This window comes from Ornithorhynchus anatinus, chromosome 4 (genome assembly GCF_004115215.2).
Source record: "Ornithorhynchus anatinus isolate Pmale09 chromosome 4, mOrnAna1.pri.v4, whole genome shotgun sequence".
NCBI lineage: Eukaryota > Metazoa > Chordata > Mammalia > Monotremata > Ornithorhynchidae > Ornithorhynchus > Ornithorhynchus anatinus.
The window spans coordinates 86,997,310-87,019,932 of NC_041731.1; the positions used below are offsets into that span (position 1 = coordinate 86,997,310).

At 41.2% G+C, this 22,623-nt stretch overlaps 1 long non-coding RNA gene across 1 annotated transcript in view; it reads right to left on the reverse strand.

The window, feature by feature from the left end:
• The window catches only part of LOC114811317, a 184,218-nt gene extending 164,798 nt beyond the window's left edge, over positions 1-19,420 (reverse strand). Inside the window, exon 1 of the long non-coding RNA XR_005659997.1 lies at positions 19,243-19,420. This is a non-coding gene — a long non-coding RNA (uncharacterized LOC114811317). The remainder of the gene's footprint in view (positions 1-19,242) is intronic.
• Between the last annotated feature and the right edge of the window lie 3,203 nt (positions 19,421-22,623).

Below are 22,623 nucleotides of genomic sequence, written 5' to 3' on the forward strand. Positions count from 1 at the left end.
ACACTATGTTATTTCCCAGGGTAATTCTCTGGAGTACATTCAGGTTCAGAAAAAGGATATAGCCAACTTTCCTTCTCTGCATTCCCAAAATATGGGCTTTACAAAGCATCTTTACTGAGACTAACCATACCACCACTTATTGAAAAAGCACTGACCAAGGAGTTTGGCTACTTAAAAGAAATTACACTCCAAGCAGTGTGTGTGTGCATGCTTGTGTGTGTGTGTATTCACATGCACAAGAGAATGTGTGTGTTTATATTACTATTGGCTGACAACAAGCCTGAAGGGGAAGCAGTGTGATATAGTGTGGAAGAGCACCTATGTCTGTAATTCATTAACGTCTGTTTCCCCCTCTAGACTGTAAGCCCTATCTGAGCAGGGAAAGTTTATGTTTATTGTTATGTTGTACTCCCCCCAATTGCTTAGTACAGTGCTGTGCATACAGTAAGCACTCAATAAATATGATGGACTGACTAGGAGCTAGAGGACTCAGATTTAAGTTCAAACTGCTCCAGTCTGCTCTATGAGTGTAAGTCACTTAACCTTGCTGTACCTCAGTGTCCTTGTCTGAAAGATGCAACTAATACCTGTCTTTCTCACAGGGTTGTTTTGAGGGAAAAAGAGAGAATGCTTTGAAGATGAGGGCTACAAAAAAAAAATCAAGGTATTTCTAAAACATGTACCATCGCCTACACCCAAAGATTTTAATTGATAAAATGGAATGTTTCCCTCATTCCTAAGCTGTATGCTGTTCAGTGGCATACAGAAGCAATAAGCAGAAGGAAAAATAACCAGAAAGGCCTTGGAATGACCTTTAGACAGAATGTAGTGATATAAAAACTTAATTCAATTGCATGTATTGAATGCTTATTGTGTACACTCATAGCACTGTATCAAACACTTTGGAGAATACAACAATGAACAGACATTACCTGCCCACAACAAGCTTACAGTCTGGAGCGGGAGACAGGACATAAATTACAGATATGTACATAAGTGCTGCGGGACTGAGGGGAGATGAATAAAGGGGGAAAGTCAGGGCAACACAGAAGGGACTGGGAGAAGAAAAAGGAAGCCTTAATCAGGGAAGATCTTTAAAGAGATGTTCCTTCGATAAGGTTTTGAAAAGGTGGGGATAGTAATTGCCTGTTGGATATGAGGAGGGAGGGTGTTCCAGGCCAGAGGCAGGGTGTGGACAAAAGGTGGGTGGTGAGATGGACAAATGAAGGTGCAGCGAGAAGGTTAGCATTAGAGGAGCCAAATGTGCAGATTGGGTCGTAGTAGGAGAGTAGCAAGGTGAGATAGGAAGGGGCAAGGTGATTGAGTGCTTTAAAGCCAATGATGAGGAATTTTTGTTTGATGTGGAAGTGAATGGGCAACCACAAGAGTTCTATTGTCAATTCCAAGCACTTAGTACAGTGCTCTGCACATAGGAAGTGCTCAATAAATACTATTGAATGAATGAATAAAAGGTCTTTTTAGATGCCAAACTAATTAGATTGTGAAAATGGACCCATGAAGCTCCTGGAGCAGTTTCATGAGCTTCCTCCACATCAAATAGCAGGACTGGTTTGCCAGGAACTGGAATGCAGTCAAGTCCACAACAGAGGTATGATGTGCATAAGATGTATTTGATCAGCTCACACAGCTGTCTGGGCAGGCTATTGATTCTTCCAATCCCTAAGCCAAGGGATTGGACTACAGTCTAACATGCTTTCACCTTGCCCACCCTTAGTCATATGACCCAATCTGATGCCAGCTTCCACAACCAGGCCCATTGGGTTGGATGCTAGCTACTGCACTCTCCAGTCTGGGGTGTCACTCCTGCTCAGACTGCTACTGGCTCTTGGAGATTTATCTTTTCATAGGTTTATTAAATACAAAGAAAACAAACAGGCTCCTCATTTTATCTCCACTACTCACTTTGTGGGGAGACAGACCTTAGGGCATCAAGGAAATAGGAACCTGCATAGTGATGGTGGCCATGGCAGTTCTCTCACTGCAAGGATCAACTCAGGTAAATGAGCAGGACATTGGTGGGGAAGAAGTAGGGAAACATTTTCCTGCTTTGCCTGTGCAGCCACTGCTCTGAATCCCAGAAAAATGAGCCAGGTTAGCAAGGAGAAATAGGTTTTCCTGCTTCCCCTGCTGCAGTCACTGCTCCAAAGCCTGGGAAAATAAGTCAGGGATAAGTAGAGGAAAATGTGTTTTCCTGCTTCATCAATCCGGACCCCCGATATGAGTGGAGTCCCACTCCAGGGCCCAGGAAAATGAACTGGGACAGTAGAGGAAATCCCCATGGTCAGCCTGGGTTCCTTTTTCCTGAACTTCACAGAAAGTCCCGCTTCCCTCTTTCCTGACACCTCCCCCTCCTCGGAAGGTCTGGCAACTTCATAATTTAAACTTTGAGAGATCTGGCCAGAAAAATGTATTAAGCACTTCTTGATGAGATAAGCTCGAAAGACTTCACTGGATTAATATTTAGAAGAGAAAATCCACACAAATTTTCATGGAATCCTGCAGTTATTTCACCAGCTGTGAAACCATGTTTACAGCAGTGCAGCTTCACTTGTTGGAGCGGAAGGAAAACGGATACCCAAGAAGCTCCTTTCAAGGGGACCTGAAAGAGAGAATCTCTGGAGAGATGGAAAAAAAAATATGAAACTCACTCTTGGCTTCAAAGGTCTCCATCACCTTGCACCCTCCTACCTCACCTCCCTTCTCTCTTTCTACTGCCCACCCCATACACTGTGCTCTTCTGCCGCTCACCTCCTCACTATCCCCCATTCATGCCTATCCCGCCATCGACTCCTGGCCCGTGTTCTACCACTGTCCTGGAACGTCCTCCCTCCTCACATCCGCCAAATTAACTCTCTTCCCCTCTTCAAAGCCCTACTGAGAGCTCACTTCTTTCAGGAGGCCTTCCCATACTGAGGCCCCTCCTTTCCCTCTGCTCCCCTCCCCTCTTCTCACCCCCGTCCTCTGCCTCTCCTCCCTCCCCTCTGCATTGTGCTCATTTGTATATATTATTTATTGCTTTAATTTGGTAGAGGTATACATCCCCTTGATTCTATTTATCTTGATGATGTTTTGTTTTTGTATTGTTCTGATTTGCTTTGCTGTCTGTCTCCACCGTTTAGACTGGGAGCTCATCACTGGGCAGGGATCATCTCTGTCTGTTGCCGAATTGTACATTACATGTGCTTAGTAGAGTGCTCTGCACATAGTAAGCACTCAATAAATACTACTGAATGAATGAACTCTTTTATATTGTACTCTTCCCTTCACTTAATACAGTGGTCCACATACAGTAACTACGATTGATTGATCTGCATGAAACTCGTACCCATGCAACCCAGAAAGGTGTAACCCCAGGTGGCATCCTTCACAAAGATGAGTTTTACATGCATAATAATAATGTTGGTATTTGTTAAGTGCAGAGCACTATGTGCAGAGCACTGTTCTAAGCGCTGGGGTAGATACAGGGTAATCAGGTTGTCCCATGTGAGGCTCACAGTTAATCCTCATTTTACAGATGAGGTAACTGAGGCCCAGAGAAGTGAAGTGACTTGCCCACAGTCACACAGCTGACAGGTGGCAGAGCCAGGAGTTGAACCCATGACCTCTGACTCCCAACTCCAGGCTCTTTCCACTGAACCACACTGCTTCTGCATGTGCGTGCAGACACACACACACACACACACACACACACTGAAAATAACACTGATTCATAAGTTTTATAAAACCATCACTTCAGAAGGGCAGATTTGGAATATTGTAGAAGTTTGTGCCTTCCAAACAATCACTGAATCTCAGTTTAAGAGGTTTCAGAGCACAGCTTTTGTCTTGATAAATTACCAAAAAGGCGTGAGGGATTTGAGCAAATTTCTGGGTTTGGCATTGGAAGTGAGATTCATGATTAATCGATATTTTAATCAGAATCTGCCATAGTACAATGAAGCACTTGTTTCAACATATGTTTAGATCCCTGGGCTGTAAAAACCCTCCATTTTTCTATTTAATCTATAGCGTTGGCATGATCAAAGGTGCAGGTCTCTGACAAAATTACAGATACACAGAGTGTCACTTGTGATATCAAATCCAATTTATCATACCTCTCTATGCATAGAGGGGTCTCTGACCATATTTTAGCTGTACAAGTTTGTTAGAAATACTAAGAGATAATTGAAGTTAGCAGGGATGTATAGTGACATGGAATTTATTTAGGAAAAGAAATAGAGAGAAAAATATATCATTTGTCTATTTGGCACCAAATACCTAACACTGATTTTCTTTTAATGGTATTTGTTAAGTGCTTATTATGTGCCAAGTACCGTAATGAACCCTGGGGTAGAGACAAGATAATCAGGATGAACACAATCTCTGTCCCACTAAGGCTCACAGACTAAGTAATTTATTTTGATATTTCTTCTGGCCTTGTTTTAAAAAGCATAATAAAAATTCTGACGATCCTATTTCTACCTTTTCAGAAATGTAAATCAAATTTAAGACTAAATCATTCATCTGCTCAGTTGAGTTTTCACTCTATCCTTATGAGGATATTAAGCAATAACATCTGTAGTTTTCATTTGGATAAACAAATTTAAATGGGTTGAGGGATTTTCTCAAGACCACCCAAATGGCTGTCTTGGAACTCCAGTGTGGATCAGTGAACTGAATCCAATTGGGGAAAAATGTCATTAATATGTATTGAATTCCCCTTCCACATTCAAATAAATGGCAATCGCTTACACCATTTCTTTCCTTTTCCAATACATAAAAACAATGGCAGGCATGAAATGCTTAGCACAGTCTTGGGCACATGGTAAGCCCTGGAGTAGATACAGGCACACTCCCAATTCCTCACTGGTGTCACAGTAACAGGGAGGATGATGATGATGAAGAAAGAAAAAAATGTGACAGAGAAGTTAACTAACTTGTCCAAGATCACAAAGCAGGCAAGTAGCAGATCTAGGATTGCAACCCAGACTTTCCAATTCCCATTCCCTACCACTTCTTGCTATGATGAACATTGAGTTTCTTAGTAAAACCAGGAGACCATTTATATAATACAACCCTGAAGAGTGCAGACCTTAGATGGAGAGAGAACTAATAACTGTTGAAATAAAAAATGTTGGATAAACTGAGATGTGCCTTTCACATTTATCTGACTCTACATATCCTTCCCAGCAAGGCTTGGATTAATTCTCTATTATCCACCTACTCTTTGAAAAAGAAATGAAAGAGAAAGAAATGCCAAAGTCTTCAGTAATATAATAATAATAATAATATTAGTAATAAGTATTTATGGAGGGCCCACCTGGTACTATCCTTGGGAAGTACAGAGTAAAAAGTGACACATACCCCTGGAGGCAGCAAAGCGAGAAAGATAAAAATATTTACAAGACAGTAAGCTCATTGCAGGCAGAGAACAAGTCTACCAACTCTTTTGGGACTCACCCAAGTCTTAGTACAGTGCTCTGCCCACAGTAAGCACTCAGTAAATACAGTTGATTGGTTTATTGAGGGTGTGGTGTCTCCTCCCATGGGATAAAGTGTGTCGTTCCTTGGGGTGCAATGAGACTACCTACAAGTGTAGTATCTGTCTTTGGTGGTGTGCAGTGTCCATCTCTGGGGTGTAGTATGCCTTTCCGTGTTGTGCGGCATGTTCTTGAGGTGCTCTGTCCCTGCCATTGTGTACAGTGTCTGTCCTCAGGTTGCTGTGAGCCTGTCCATGGTTTGCAGTGTCAGTCTTCTGGTGCAGTTTTTTATGGTATTTCAGCAGTTACTATGTGCCAGACACTGTACTAAGCTAATAGATACAAGCTAATTAGGTTGGACATAGTCCCTTTCCACATGGGGTTCACTGTCTTAATCCCCATTTTACAGATGAGGTCACTGAGGTACAGAGAAGTGAAGTGACTTGTCAGAAGTCACACAGTGGATAAGTGGCAGAGCTGGGATTAGAGCCCAGATCCTTCTGATTCCCAAGCCTGTGCTACTTCCCATTTGGCTATGCATGGTATACAGACAGTGTCCATGGGCACACACCCCCCCACTCCTTGAAGGGATTTCACCTTGTGCCTAGATTCTGTCCTTATTATCATCATCTACAATAATAATGATGATGGTAATCACAATAATAATAGAGGCATCTGTTAAGCACTTACTATGTGCCAGACAGTATTCTGAGCACCGGAATAGAGAGATTAACACATCAGACACACTTCCTGTCCCACTGAGAGAAAGAATATACAGTTGAATATATTATATATATTCACAGACACAAAAACCAGAATGCTCAGTATGGGTACAAATAAATTAATAATTTTGAGTGTTGCCAGATGGGTTCATAACTCTTTAGTTCCTAAATATTGAATAGCAAGGAAGGCTATTAATTTGGGGAGAGCTATGGTCTGCAACATGGGGAGGGAGAGAATTTCCAAATGAGTGAAATAGCATTAGAGAGGAGGTGGTGGTGGAAGAGTTGGGAGTAAGATACAGCTATTGAAGGTGGGTTTGGGAAGATTGCAGCAGAAAAGTGGGGTGAAGGGAGAAGACAGACATGGAGGGCTTTGTCAATTTGGTCTCACAGTGGATGGTACTGGCTAAATGGGGGAATCAGGCGAAAGTGTCTTCATGTCTAGACTTCATGACAAGGCAAGGTAAAACAGGAGGATGTCAGGTGATTCAGCGCTTTCAAGTCAATGGTGCAGAGCTTTTGTTTCATGAGGAGGTGGATGGACAACCACTGGAATTTACTGAGGAGTGGGAAAACATATCCTGAATATTTTTTGTAGAAAAATGATCCGGGCAGCAGAGTAGGAGACATAGAAGTCTGGGAGGCCAGCAAGAAGGCTGATACAATAATCAAGGCAGGATAGGACAACTGACTGATTTCATGTGGTGTTAATTGTATCAATTATTGATTGGATTAATGTGGCATTAACTTCCTCTGCTCAACACTTTGCAATCTGGGTTCCAGTCCTGCTCCACCAATGACCTTCTTGCCAAGCCAGATGGCCTCTATTCCATCCTAATCATCTGCCTCAACACTGTGGACCACACCCTTCTTCTGGAAACATCATCTAACCTTGGTTTAACTGACCTATCTTTCTGACAGGTTCTTCTTAGGCAGAGGAGGAACCTGCAAAAGAGACTGTCACTCCCTAACTGTGAGAATCCCTCAGTTCTGGGTCTCCTATTCTCCTTCTACACCCACTTCATTAGAGAACTCATTTGCTCCCTTAGCTTCAATTTATTAGCTCAACTGGGATGATCCCCAAATTTACTTCTCCCCTTTTCAGCAGTCACAGATTTCTTTCTGCCTTCAGGACATTTCTACTTGGATGTCCTTCCAACACCTCAAATATAACATGTCTCACCCAAACCCTGTCCTCCTTTTGACTTTCCTGTCACTGCAGACAACATCGCCATCCTCCCTGTCTCAAGTTCATAACCTTGATTGGCACTATCCTTGACTCATCTTTCTCACTCAATCTGTCATGAAGTCCCATTGACTCAACACTCACAACCTCACTACAATCTGCCCATTCCTTTCCATCCAAACTGCTACCAGAGATCTTAGTACTTGTACCCCTCCTTGACTACTGCATCAGCTTCCTTGCCAACCTCCCACTCACTCCTCTCCAGTCCAAACTTCACTCTGCTACCCAAATCATTTTTCTGCAAAACCATTTAGTCAAAATTTTAACCAGTCCTCAAGAACCTCCTGTGGTTGCTCAGCTCCTTCCACATCAGGCAGAAATGCATTCTCAATCTACACTGGCATGCCTCATTTTGACAAGAAGATCCTCATGGGTAGTGATTATGTCTATCAACTCTTTTTTATGTACTCTCCAGAGGACTTAGTACACTGCTCTGTGCACAATAAGTATTCAATACCCACTGATTGATGCTATATTTATTAAGCTTTTACTAACTGCCATTAACACACAAGCTAATCAAGTTGGATACAGTCCATGTACCACATGAGGCTTTCTGTTCTAATCCCTAATTTACAGATGAGGTAGGCACAGAGAAGTAAAGTGACTTGCTCAAGGTCAAAGAGACAGGAGGAAGAGTTGGGATTAGAACTCAGATCCTTCTGACTCCAAGACCTGTATTTTACCTGCTAGGCAAAGCTGCTTCTCTTCACAGTGGTGGTTTACAAAAATCATAAAGCAACATGACCTGAGAGGCACTATGGCTAGTAGAAAGAACATGAGGTTCAAAGTCAGGGGACCTGAGTTCTAACCTTAGCTCTGGCAACTACTTGCTGTCTGACCTCAGACAAGTCCCTCAACTTCTCTGTGCTTCAGTTTCCTCAGATTCTGAGTCTCATATTGGACAGGGACTGTGCCCATCCTGATTAACTTATATCTACCCAAGCTCCAAGAACAGTGCTAGACATATAAACATATAACATATATATGTTTCGCATATATACTTAAGCACCCAAAAAAATGAGGAATTTCTGTTCATTAAATTCCACATCAGTAGAATAATAGTAATATAATAATAATGGTATTTAAGCACTTAGTATGTGCCAGACAATGTATTAAGCTCTGGTGTAGATACAAGCAAATTGGGTTGGACACAGTCCCTGTCCCATTTGGGGTTCACAGTCTTAATCACTTAATCAGAGAAGCAGCATGGCTAAGTGGAAAGAGCCCAGGCTTGGTTCTGTTTTACTTTGCTGTTTGTTTCCCCCGTTTAGACTGTGAGCCTGTTGGGCAGGGAATGTCTCTATCTGTTGCCGAATTGTATGTTCCAAGAGTTTGGTACAGTGCTCTGCACATAGTAAGCATTCAATATACACAATTGAATGAATGAAAGAATGAGTCAGAGGTCATTCATTCAATAATATTTATTGAGCGCTTACTATGTGCAGAACACTGTACTAAGAGCTTGGAATGTACATGTCGGCAACAGATAGAGACAGTCCCTGCCCAGTGACGGGCTTACAGTCTAATCGGGGGAGACAGACAAAAACAATAGCAATAAATAGAATCAAGGGGATGTACATCTCATTAAAACAATAGCAAGTAGAATCAAGGTGATGTACATTTCATTAACAAAATAAATAAAGAAAATATATACAAATGAGCAGATGAGCACAGTGCTGAAGGGAGGGGAAGGGAGAGGGGGAGGAGCAGGGGGGTAGGGAGGGGGCTTAGCTGAGGGGAGGTGAAGGGGGGGCAGAGAGGCAGCAGAGGGAGCAGAGGGAAAAGGGGAAGTTCAGCCTGGGAAGGCCTCTTGGAGGAGGTGAGCTCTCAGTAGGGCTTTGAAGAGGGGAAGAGAATTAGTTTGGCAGAGGTGAGGAGGGAGGGCATTCCAGGACAGCAAACTCTAGGTCATGGGTTCTAGACCCGGCTCCACCACTTGTTAGGTGTGTGACTTTGGGCAAATCATTTCACTTCTCTATGCCTCAGTTACCTCATCTGTAAAATGGGGATTAAGACTGAGTTCCACATGGGACAACCTGCTCACCTTGTATCCCGCCAGTGTTTAGAAAAGTGTTTCGCATATAGTAAGCACTTAACAAATGACATTATTATTAATCCACATTTTACAGATGAGGTAGCTGAGGCACAGAAAAGTGAAGTGACTTGCCCAAAGTCACACAGCAGACAAATGGAGGTGGGATTAGAACCCATGACCTTATGATTCCCAGATCCATTCATTGTCCACTATACTATGCTGTTTCTCATAATAGAAGGCACACAACGAAACCTGAAATGACAAATTCAAAACAAAAAGAAAAAAAAACATTTTTCTCCACCTACTGGGTAAGGATATGGATTAATAATGTATTAAGAAACTCTGGAGGCAGAATAAAGAGGTATTTACAAAGTTTTATTCAAAATTCAGGAACACAAAATTCACAGTACACTGTTACTGGGAGAGTTGGGGATATTGGAAGATGAAGAAGGGGCTAAACTAATTGATGAAAGATCAGTAATGAGTTTGAGGGGAAAACTTCAGAAGTCTCTGATGATGCAATAATGAGGATGGCAGGTTAAGATGGGGAGCAATAACATTTTTCCTTCAGGCTCCTGGTTTGCCTCAAGGAGCCAGAAATTGATACTCGATTGATTATTGGACTATTTCATTATGGCATTTCTTACGGCCTTACTTCAAGTATAGAGTAAATTGAAGAGTTTAAACAGTGGTGATTTCTTTTTTGTTACATCTATTACAATTTTAATCTTCGAGATCACTGATTGGTACCTTACCTTCTCTCACACAACTCCCCATCCCTCCAAATCCTTCAGCAAGATCCATTCAAGCAGAAAGTCCTGACCCTTGACTTTAAGGTATTCAGTAAGTTCTTTCATCCTCGTTCCTGTTCCACTCCAGGCCACTATGTTTGCTTTACTCCTCTAAAGCAAATCTACTCACTGTATCTGGTTCTCCTCTCACCCACCCTCTCTCTTACCTGAAGTTCCCTTGTCCTTCACATCTAACTGGCCATTGTGCTGTCCTCCAGAAATCAAATCTCGGGGGATGGGGGGTTAGGGGGATACCTTCCCTGATTAATCTCTCATGACTTCACCCTATAGCCTCACTCTGGCACTTCATGTGCTTTTTTCATTCATTCAGTCATGTTTATTGAGCACTTACTGCATACAGCGCACTGTACTGAGCGTTTGGGAGAATACAATGTAAAAATAAACAGAGACATTCCCTGCCCATAGCGACCTTACAGTCTAGAGGGGGAGAAAGACATTAATATGTTTATATTAATGTCTGCCAAACGCTCTATGTAAAAATCACAAAAGTTGAAAAACCAACAAAGTTTAGTGCTGGCCAATATGTATTACTCTTACATATAATGCTAAAAGCTTAGTCAAGCTAAATAAACACCCCTCTCTCTTTTTCATACCCAATCTTCATTCCTGGACTCATGAATGTGCTTGTTTGGATGGAGTTTCCATGGGATATTGAGTTACTCCCAATTATAAATTTTATGTCAGCATCCCCTGTTAATCCAGTGGAGATGTACCATTATCATTCAGCAAGAGATAAGGTGCAGGTGTTTAAGGCTGTGAAACAATATTGAAGAAGTCATGGTTATTTGGAAAGTCTGACAGGCAGTCAAGGAGGAAGGCTTTCTTCACGGGTTCCCTAAGGGCATGTCCACTGTGGGCTCCCCAGCAGGCACAAAAGTATCTGCCCTCCTCTGCTTTGGTGAACTTGTTTAAAATCAGGGAAGAGCTGGCATTCTGCCTCTCAGCTTCAACTCAAAGATCAATGAGGGCTGGATCCTGGACAACCTAGACTGCTGTGTAAGATAGAGGATTCTTTTCAGAACCTCACCTGGTCTCTGGTGATACCAGTGAACTATAGTTTTTCTAAAGGAAAGGCCAGATGGTTTGCAGTTTATGAGTACAAATTCATTCAGTAGTATTTATTGAGCATTTACTCTGTGCAGAGCATTGTACTAAGCACTTAGAATGCACAATTCGGCAACAGATAGAGACAATCACTGCCCAATGATGGGCTCACAGTCTAAATAATCTGTTTGGTTCCCCGGTATGGACAGTTGATCTTGAGCTAATGTGATAACGGTTACCACTTTGCTCACAAGTGGAGTCTTTAAAGTCTGTTCCATCTATCTGACCAAGTCTTTGAACCATTCTGGACTGGTAAATCCATTATATCTACCCAATTGCTTGCTCAGTAAAATACTTGGCATGTAGTAAGTACTTAAATGTCAAATTTTTGCAAGATCCTTGAAGTTAAGAGTCGTATCTATTAACTCTTTTGTATTCCCCCAAGGTCTTAGGACAGAATATGCGTATAATAAGGATATTATCTGTGGTACTTGTTATGTGCTTACAAATACTGTGTACTAAGCATTGGGGTAATCAAGATAAATCAGGTGGGACACATTCCCTTTTAAACTTGGGGCTCAGTCTAGTATTTTAGATTGATATATTACCTAAATTTTCTCCAGAACTCATTTTCTAAAAGGAAACACAGAAGTGAGTTGGATTTATCCTGGGATTGCATTAATTAACAATCTGGTTGAGCATTTATAGTCTCTGAATATTCTCAAATAGCATTTACAAGAGCATATATTCAGACTATCATTCCAACAATGCTCTACAGGTTTGAACACAAGGTAAAATTATAACCGAAAGAAAATGAGGAGCTCCTTGAAGATCAATCAATGACATCTATCGATCACTGACTGTGTGCGCAGTACTGTATTAAGGGCTCGGGAAAGTACAATCCTATAGAGTTGCTAGACAATTCCCTGCCACATGGAGTTTAAATGCTAGCCTTAACAATATCCTCCCTTTCCGTTCTATCCAAACTGTTACCATGTTAATATGATCATCCTATCCCACCTGGATTTTTGACTGCATCAGCCTCCTTGCTGATCTCCCAGCTTCCTGTCTCTCCCCACTCCAGTCCATACTTCACTCTGCTGCCTGAATCATTTTTCTACAGAAATATTCAGAACATGTCTCTTCACTCCTCAAAAAACTCTAGTGGTTGTACATCCACCTCCATATCAAAACTCCTCATCATTGGTTTTAAAACACTGCACCACTTTGCCCTCTATCACACCTTGCTTCTCTCCATCTACAACCCAGCCCACACACTTCACTCTAGTGTTAACCTTCTCACTGTGCCTCCATCTTGCCTATCTTGCCGCAGACCCCTAGACCACATCTTGCCTCTGGACCATGCCCTTCCTCTTCAGATCTGACAGATACTCTTCCATGCTTCGAAGCCTTATTGAAGGTGCATCTAATCCCAGAGGCCTTCCCAACTTTCCTCATCTCCCACTTCCTTCTGTATCACCCTGACATGTTCTCTTTGCATTTCCCCCTTTCAGGCCCACAGAACTCATGTACATATGTGTAATTTTATTTAGTTGTATTGTGGCCTGTCTCTCCCATCTAGACTGTAAACTCATGGTGGGCAGGGAATGTGTCTGTTTATTACATTCTCCCAAGCACTTAGTACAGTGCTTTACACAGTAAGCACTCAAATGTGATTGAATGAAGGAATGAGAGGGGACACAGACATTAAAACAATAATGCTAATGACAAAAATAGTACTTTTTATGTACTTATACATGCCCTGCACTGAAGTACTGGTATAGGTACAAAATAATCAGGTTGGCCATAGTAACTGTCCCACAGAGGGCTTAGTGTCTATGTTTGAGGGGGTTGGAATTAATCCCCAATATACAGATAAATTATAAATAGGGAAAATGAGAGAGTTTAGGCATATGTACATTGGTGCTGTGGGTGGGGTGAATTTCAAGTTCCCAGTGTATAGGTAACTCAGAAGGGAGAGTGAATAGAAGAAATGAGGTTTGTCAGGAAAGGGGTCTTGGAGACGTGAATTTAGGAGGGTGGAGAAGGTGGGGAAAGTATCAGTGTGTTACATATGAATGGAAAGAATTCTGGCCCAGAGGTAGGAAGTAGGCATGGAATTATCAATGAAATAGACAAGATCGAGGTACAGAGAGTAGGTTGAGGAGCTCCAGAAGAGATCTTGAAATAGTAATAGTTGTACTTAAAGCATGAAGAATTGGGAAAGCATCTAACCAGGAAGTAAATTTATTCCCCACATGGCCTAGTGAAGAGAGCACAGGTCTGAGAGTCAGAAGGACTTGAGTTCTAATCCCTGATCTTCCACTTGTCTGCTGCATGACTTTGGGCAAGTCACAACTTCTCTGTTCATTCATTCATTCAATAGTATTTATTGAGCGCTTACTATGTGCAGAGCACTGTACTAAGTGCTTGGAATGAACAAGTCGGCAACAGATAGAGACAGTCCCTGCCCTTTGACGGGCTTACAGTCTAATCGGGGGAGACAGACAAGAACAATGGCAATAAATAGAGTCAGGGGGAAGAACATCTCGTAAAAACAATGGCACTGTTCCTCACTTATCTCCATCTGTAAAACCAAGATTTATTCAGAGCCCCATGACGGGACATGGATTGTGTCTAGCCTAATTATTGTATCTACTCCAGCACTCAGTACAGTGCCTGTCACGGAGTAGGCAGTTTACAAATACCACTTATCAGGAAAATAAAATGATGTAGTAACTGACACCGATAATAGCTTAATGAGGGTTTCTAACAAACTGAGTTAAGGGGAAGAAAAATCAAATTCCTTTTCTTTGTTATGTAGTGTTCGAACAACTCATTATTGCCCAGATGAAAGTCAATTATAGTTTAAGCTACTTTTTGATTAGATGTCAATCCCGTCACCCAAGAGATCCTTACCAGTCAACTGAGTGACTTATAGCAAGTTAATAGTAACAGAAATAAAGGAATATACCTTGTCATTGTACCTTCAAGACAAAAAGAGGGTTGAGAAATACATGCAATATGGGTTGATTCTGTCCTCTCATTTAAGTCAGTGAGCATTTTGAACACTATAGCATGAGGATAAGGGGTCAAGCCAAGTAGATGTAATGGCAGACATTCTTTCAGTTAAAAAAAAAAATCAAATAAATCAGAAGCATCTAGTGTCTTAAATGGATATCTGAGACACATCGTTAATGTATAAAACTGGCACTCCTGGATTTATACAGAATTGAAACTTTTGTCTGAATTGTTGGGTCACTTTAAAAATTTTTTCTTCTGTTTTCTTGGCTTCACAAAGTGTCTCCAAAAATATGAAGTACAGTCAATCAGGAAAGAAATGGGAATTGGTAAGTACTTGATAAGGGTTTCTCTCTAGGTGAGAAACACCCACGAAAAAAAGGAAATTCATTCTTTCCTCCCCTGTCTTAATAATGTAAATGAAGAATTAGAATTCATTCAATCATATTTGAGTACTTACTGCGTGCAGAGTACTGTAATGATCTGTAGGGTAAAAATAAGACGTACCAGATTCACATTCTTTACAGTAGGAGAGATGATGTATAAATTGTAAGCTTGTATGAGTACAGTAATGCTAGTTAGACAATGTCAAGAATGTGGAAGGAAAAATTTATCAGGAATATGGATCTTTGATATCTGAGTTAATCTCAAATCAATCAGCTCTCCCCCTTCTAATCTTGATCATCTACTACAATCCAACCCACACATTTCACTCTACTAACACCAACCTATTATATTTAAATCTTGTCTTTGTTATTGACCCCTTTTTCATATCATCCCTCTGGCCTGAAACTCCCTCTCCTTCACATACAACACCTTCGCCACTTCCTCAAAGCCCAACTAAAATCACATGTCCTTCAAGAAACCTTTTCTGACTAATCACTCATTTTTCACCCTATGTTCTGCCCCTTCTTTTATTTCCCTCTAGATCGTAAGGTCCTTGTGGACCAGCATCATGTCTACCAACTCGTTATATTGTAATTTCCCAACTGCTTTGGACAATACTGGGAACAAAGAACTCAAGAAATATATTGATTGGTTGATCTGAATCAGATAGGACAATTTGATCCTCCTTTCAACAACATGATCAAACCAGTTAGAAAATGAAAGACATGGGCATTCACAGTCATTACTTTCCTTAGATTATTTTTTTTTAAATCTTGGCTCAGACTGAAAGCTTCTCCCAGAAAGGAAACCAAGATTGTTGTCCCTCATAATAGATGCACTGGAGTGGAGAAATAGGTTCCCTGCCAACAAGGATCTTTTTTTTTATTTTTTAAAAAAATGGTATTTGGTAAGTGTTTATTATGTGACAGGCACTGTACTGAGCACAGGGGTAGGTATCTACAAATCAGGTTAGATGTAGGGCATGTCCCACATAGGGCAGTCTTCATCCCTATTTTACAGTGAGCTAAAAGTCACAGAGAAATGAAGTGTCTTGCCCAAGGTCACATAGACAAGAGAAGTCAGGATTAGAACACAGGTCCTCTGATTGCCAGTCCTGTGGTCTTTCCACTAGGCCACATTGCTTCAATACTGATGGGTACATATAGTCAGTTTTCCCTTCCCCTTGTTGATATCTGATTCTATCAGGGCGATTGTTCTATCAGGGCAGTTGCTCCATGTTCTGATAATGACAAATCTCTTCTGTTGGGCGGTGACATCTTTTCATTTACCACCTATTAAATTGATTCAACCTGTCTCACAAAAAGAAATCTTCCCCTTTCTGTATAATTCATCTTCGCTCCAACTAAATCAATGGAATTAATTGAGCACTTACTATGTGCAGAGCACTATATTAAGTGCTTGGGACAGTACAATACAACAGAGTTGGTTAATACACCTTTTTCCTAACAAGATCACAAATATCTTCACAAAGCAAGCACCAGAGGGTTTAGCCAAGACCCTAGTTTTCCAGGAAAACCTAAACCATAGGTTTGCCTTAACCTTACAGCCCCTGGACATGAGTGAAACTGCAAGGTACTAAAATAATATTCTGAAACCTTTATGCTTGTGGATCTAGGAAAGCAGTGTACCCTAGTGGTAAGAGCCTGTGCCTGGGAGTCAGAGGACCAGGGTTCTAATCCCAACTTGTCACTTGCCCATTGTGTAGCTTGGGCAAATCACTTAACTTCTCAGTTCCCTCATCTGCAAAATAGAGATTCAATACCTTTTTTCCCCTCCTTCTTAGACTGTGAGCTCCATATGGGACCTGATTATCTTGTATCTACCCAAGTATTTAATACAGTGCTTGGCACATAGTAAGAGATTAATACCAGTATTATCCTACACCCACCTCTCATTCTCTCTTCCCCACTGATTTTCAAATGTGCCCCAAGTCCCTGTGATACTTGAACAGACATCTCTTGATGTGGAGACCTCTCCAGGTATTGCCCCATCTCCTGCCCCCATTCCCATACAGATCCTTGGAAGGGGTCACTTACACATGCTGTCTTCAGTCCCCTCTCCATTAACTCTCATCTTGACACCACAGACTTTCAAACCCTCCACTCTACTGAGACTGCACTCTCCAAGATCATTCATTACCTCCTTATAATCAAATCCAGTGGGCTCTACTCTTCCCTAACCTTTGAAATTTTAGCTACCTTTGGTACTGTGTACTACACTGTCCTTTACAGCACTTGAAACTCCATTTTGCTGACACTGTAATAGACCTAATACTCTTTCCCCCTCTCTGGCTATTCCTTAGTTTCATTAACTGGTTCCTATCCCCTAATTTCAGGGTTTCCACAAAGGTCAGTTCTGATTCCCTTTGTCTTATTCTACCTACTCTTTCTCAGTGTATCTATCTCTTTAGATATGTTCTCAGCACTGGGGTAGATAAAAGTTAATCAGGTTGGACACAGTCCTCATCCCAAGTGCAGCGAGTATAATTTAATTCCCATTTTACAGACAAAAATGGGAATGGCTTCCATCCAGCCTAACAATCCCAAATCTCCTTTTGGATGTCCTGCTGGCACCTCAGACAATGTCTAATACTGAACCTACTCATCTATCTTCTGTTTCCCAACTTTCCTATTTCAGTCAATAACAGTGCCATCCTCCCCATTCTCAGAATTTGACAACTTCGGTGTTATCCTGAACCCCTTAGTCTTTCAGTTTTGAACATTCAACCTACTACAAAACCCTACAAATTCTTTCCTACCTGCTATTTCCCCTACCTGCTCCTTCCCCTCCACTTTGGTACAAGCTCTAATCATGTCATGACTAAAATACTCTTACCATTCTCCTCAATGGTCTTCCTACTCCCTAACCTCTGCCCTCTCATAGCTGATAGACTCCTTTTCCTGAGGCATAGCTCGGCACATATCTCAACACTTCTCAAAACCATCACTGAATCCCCATGTCCTTCAACATCACAGAATCCTGACAACTGGCTTTAAGATTTGGAACAATATACTCTACCTTCATTATGATACCTACCAATACCTACCAATACTTTCCTCATCTTCAAAGCCCCACTAAAATCACATCTCCTCTGAGAAGCCTTCCCCAACTAATCCTTCATTTTCCCTATCCCTCTCTCCCTTCTTTGTCATCTATGGACTTGGATCTGCACACTTTAAGCAGATACCCCACCCTTAGCTCCATAGCACTTATAGAAGTATCAATATTTTAATATCTTTCTTGGCCTCTAGACCTTAAGCTACCTGTGGGCAGGAATCATGTCTACCAAGCCTATTGTTTTCTCCCAATCACTTAGTATTCTGCATACAGTGTTAGTAAATATTACTGATGATTTGAACACTCTGCAACTACTCACCCCACCCTCCATATTTGCTCTTTTCAGCCAGTACTTCCTAATCTTTTCTCTTTGTTTCATCCAAGCTAACTTTGTAATTCTATATCAACCTCAACTCTCCCATCATATTCAATGCCTTGTTCACACAGTTTTCCCTGCTTGGAACACTCACCTTCCAAATCTAGCAGACCACAGCCCTTACCACACTCAAATCTTTCCTGAAAGCCAACCACCTCCAACATGCCCTCCTCAATTAAATCCCAGCATCCCAAGTCACATAAAGTCATTAGTCCACTCTAGCATTTATGTTCCTACTTAGCTTTTATCCTCAACATTCATGTACATTTAACTGTAAACTGTTATTTATTTCTATCTCTCTGCTTGTAATTATTTTTATGTCTATTTCCCTCATTAGAGTTCCCTTCTAGTGACCAGGGCAGATGTCACTTGCTTGTTTTATATTTCCCAAGTGCTTAGTGTGGTGTATTCTACCCTTTAGGTGCTCAATAAGTACTAGTAGTATTACCACAGCCACCAAAATTTCAGGAACTCTTGTTTTTCTCTGATCTCAAAATAAGCTTGATGTCTGGGATAGATGAGCAATTAATGAGGTTGGTTCTCCTGAAAGATGAGAGAAGTGCAGCCTGCTGTGCCTACCCCTAAAAAATCTCAGCAGCAACTTAAAGAAAGAACTGTTTAAGTATTTACAATTGTCACCCCCTACCTTAAGTTCTGAAAGAAGTGAAACATAAGTTATAAATATCCTTCAAAGGAACCAGTAGCCTTCTGGAGTCATTAATAGTCATTTTCTAAAATTTAAGTGACACCAACAGATCAAAAAAAAACAAAACTACATTTCTTTTCCAGAACGACTGTGCTTAGGATTAATTTGGGTGGAGGAATCAATAAACAGTCTTGCACCCACTGAAATTTGAGCAAGCTTTATATGAAGGGATGAATGTTTTCTTTCACATTTCCCAGTTCATCTTTAACTTTATTTTTCATTTTATGTGGCCAGACAAAGATAACAGCAGGTCCTGAAATGGTCCTTAGATATGCTCTCTGCTCAATTTTTTAATAAGAATTACACTAGCAAATGATGAAATATGACTTATTTACCTGCTTGATATACAGTGAGATTTGATTTTTCCTCCTCTTAGCTGTAGCCAGGTGCATCCAAACGCAAGGACTTATGGGGCTGAAGAAGTTCAAGGGCCCTGTGCCAAGGCAAGCCCTGGACGACGCACAGTCTGGTTCAGATGACCCCAACTCAGCTTCAGTAAAGGGGGAGATAACTCCAACCTATAGGGGAAGCAGAAGCAGAGCAACTCCTCATGTACCCCCCAAAATCTTGGCTATGATAAGCACTTAGTACAGTACTTTTCACACAATAAATGTTCAATAAATACAATTGAATTGTGCTATTAATGGTGTTATCCCCAGCTGTAACCCCAGTAAAGTACTGGTCCCAGGTGCCACCAGGCCTAATAATCCATCCAATAGCTAGCTTATTTATATTAATGTCTGTTATCTAGACTGTAAGCTCGTTGTGGGCAGGGAATATGTCTGTTGTAGTGTACTCTCCGAAGCAGTTAGTACAGTGGTCTGCAAACGGTAGGCACTCAAATATGATTTACTGACTAGCTAAACCCAATCAATTGGCATATGTCAATCACCTCATTCAAGAAACTTTCATTAGATAATATTCAAGAGATTTGTGCATATCCCACTAGTTGGAGTAATGCAGTCTGTAGCACCCAGCAGTCAGGCCCCCTGGGCTGGGGGTGTGGTACAAGGATGCCAGCTCTGAGACTGCCACTGATGGGGACTCTCCATTGGACTCCATTCCGTGCAGTGGGGGCCAGTGCTAATCCCACTGAGAGCTCACCTCCTTCAAGAAGCCTTCCAGACTGAGCTTCCCCTTTTCCCTCTGCTGCCTCTCTGCCCCCCGCTTTGCCTCCAACAATTAGAAATCTAATTGTTTAAATGAATGACAATACTGTAAACAAGGTTGGCTATTTATTTTTCTTTTTTTTCTAGGAGAAAAAACTGATGAGGGTCAAATAAAGGATAGGTAGAGGAAAAGTATATAAGAAGTTGAGATGCAGTGTGGCTTAACGAATAGAGCACAGACCTGGGAGTCAGAATGACCTAGTTTCTAATCCTGACTTTGCCACCTGTCTACTGTATACTCTTGGTTGAGTCACTGTATCTCTGTACCTGAGTTTCCTCATCTGTAAAATGGGGATTAAGACTAGCCCCATGTGGGACATGGACTGTATTCAACCTGATTAGCTTGTATCTACCCACGGGTGTAGTACAGTGCTTGACACAGTCAATACTTACTGAGCACTTAAGGTGTGCAGTGCATTGTGCTAGGAGCTTTGGAGAGTAAAATATAACAATTCCTGCCTACCAGTGACACATTCCCTGCCTACAGTGAGCTACCAGTCTAGAGGGGGAAAAGTGCTTAAATATAAAAAAGACTGATGTTCCTGATCCTTATATAGAGGACATGTCAAATAAGAATATTTCAAAAGGATGTTAAGATTTTTGCTTTTTAAATGTTTGGCTATCTCTAGATAACCTGTATTAGCCCACTAATAATAATAATAATAATAATGTCATTTATTAAGCACTTACTATGTGCAAAGCACTGTTTTAAGTGCTGGGGGACGGGGGGTAGAGATACAAGGTGATCAGGTTGTCCCACTTGGGGCTCACAGTCTTAATCCTCATTTTACAGATGAGGTAACTGAGGTACAGAAAAGTTGTGACTTGCCCAAAGTCACACATCTGACAAGCAGCAGAGTGGGGATTAGAATCCATGACCTCTGACTCCCATGCCCATGCTCTTTCCACTGAGCCACGTGTTAATCCCCGCCTAGATCTCACAAACCCATAATCTAGGCTTTAGCCTCAAATCATCTCTCAGTCAACCCACACATTCATTCTGTCTTGAAATCCAGTCAGTTTTTCCTTCATAGCATCTCTAAATGCAACCCTTCCTTTCAATCCAGTTGTTACCACAGTGATCCAAGCATTTACCATATCCTACCTCGACTACTGAATCAGCCTCTTTGCCCAGCTCCCTCCCTCTGATGTGAGACCATTCTAGTCCATACTTTATTCTGCTGCCCACATGAATTTACTAAAAAAAATGTTCAGTCCACCTACCCCTATTCTTCAAAAAAAAACCTTCAAATTCCCATCTGCCTCCATATCAAAGAGAAACGCCCTACCACTGGATTTTAGGCAATGACCTCTCCCTTTCCTACTTTCATTCATATTTGAGTGTTTACTGTGTGCAGAACACTTTATTGTACTCTCTCAAGCACTTAGTAAACAAATATTCCCCACCTACGAATTTACAATCTAGAGAAAGACATTAACATAAATAAATAATTCCTACCTAATCTTGTTAATGATCCCACTATGATCCAGCCCTTGCAATTTGCTCCTCCAATGCTCACCTATACTGTTCAGTCCACATAACTCTATTCTTCAAAAACCTTCAATTATTTCCCATCTGCCTCCACATCAAAGAGAAACTTTCTACCATTGGATTTAAGGCACTCAGTGAACTCTCCCTTTTCTACTTTCATTCAACCATATTTGAGTGGTTACTGTGTGCAGAACACTTTATTCAGTGCTTGAGAAAGTACAATATAACAGTAAAGAGACTCATTCCCTGCCCTTGAGTTTACAATCTAGAGGGAGAAACCGACATTAACATAAATAAATTCCTACCTAGTCTTGTTAATCTCCTACTATGACCTAGCCCACACGATTTGCTCCTCCAATGCCCACCCACTCACTTTACTTCGAGCTCCTTTGTGCTGCTGATGATCCCTTGCTCAAGTCCTCCCTCTTTACTAGAATTCCCTCCCTTTCATAGCTGTCATCTTCAAAGACTTATTAACTTTCATTTGTCTCACATCTGGCTGGCCTCCTCCCAACCTGGTTGTTCTGTTTTGGTCTCTTTCACCAGCTTTTCTTCTGCCCCCTCCTTGTAATTGTAAAGGTCACTGCCCATTATTAAACTGGAGGAACTACCAGCGGGAAAAGGCCAGCCTGCTCATCCTCACTGGTTGGGGTGACCAGCCTGACACATGAGGAGGTTAGATGGTGAACCAGCTTTACCTCATAAACTACCTCAGCACTTACTGCAGTACCTGGCACATAGTAAGTGCTTAACAAGAGTAGCATGGCCTATTGGAAAAAAATACAGGCAACTATGCATTAGTATTTCCAATATTAATATATTACTTTCACTACAATACCATTCACTATAATTTTACTGTTTAGTGACAGGGTAAGTTAATTCAATTAAGGCATTTACCAATCATTTACATTACTAATATTTATACAAAACATATATATTTAACTAGTGGATTTGCCTTGTATCTGAGGATTTTACAAATGTACATATTCATTTCAAACCAGCAATAAAGTAAATATTGCTTACATTGTTGATATTCATTATGCATGATAAGTGAA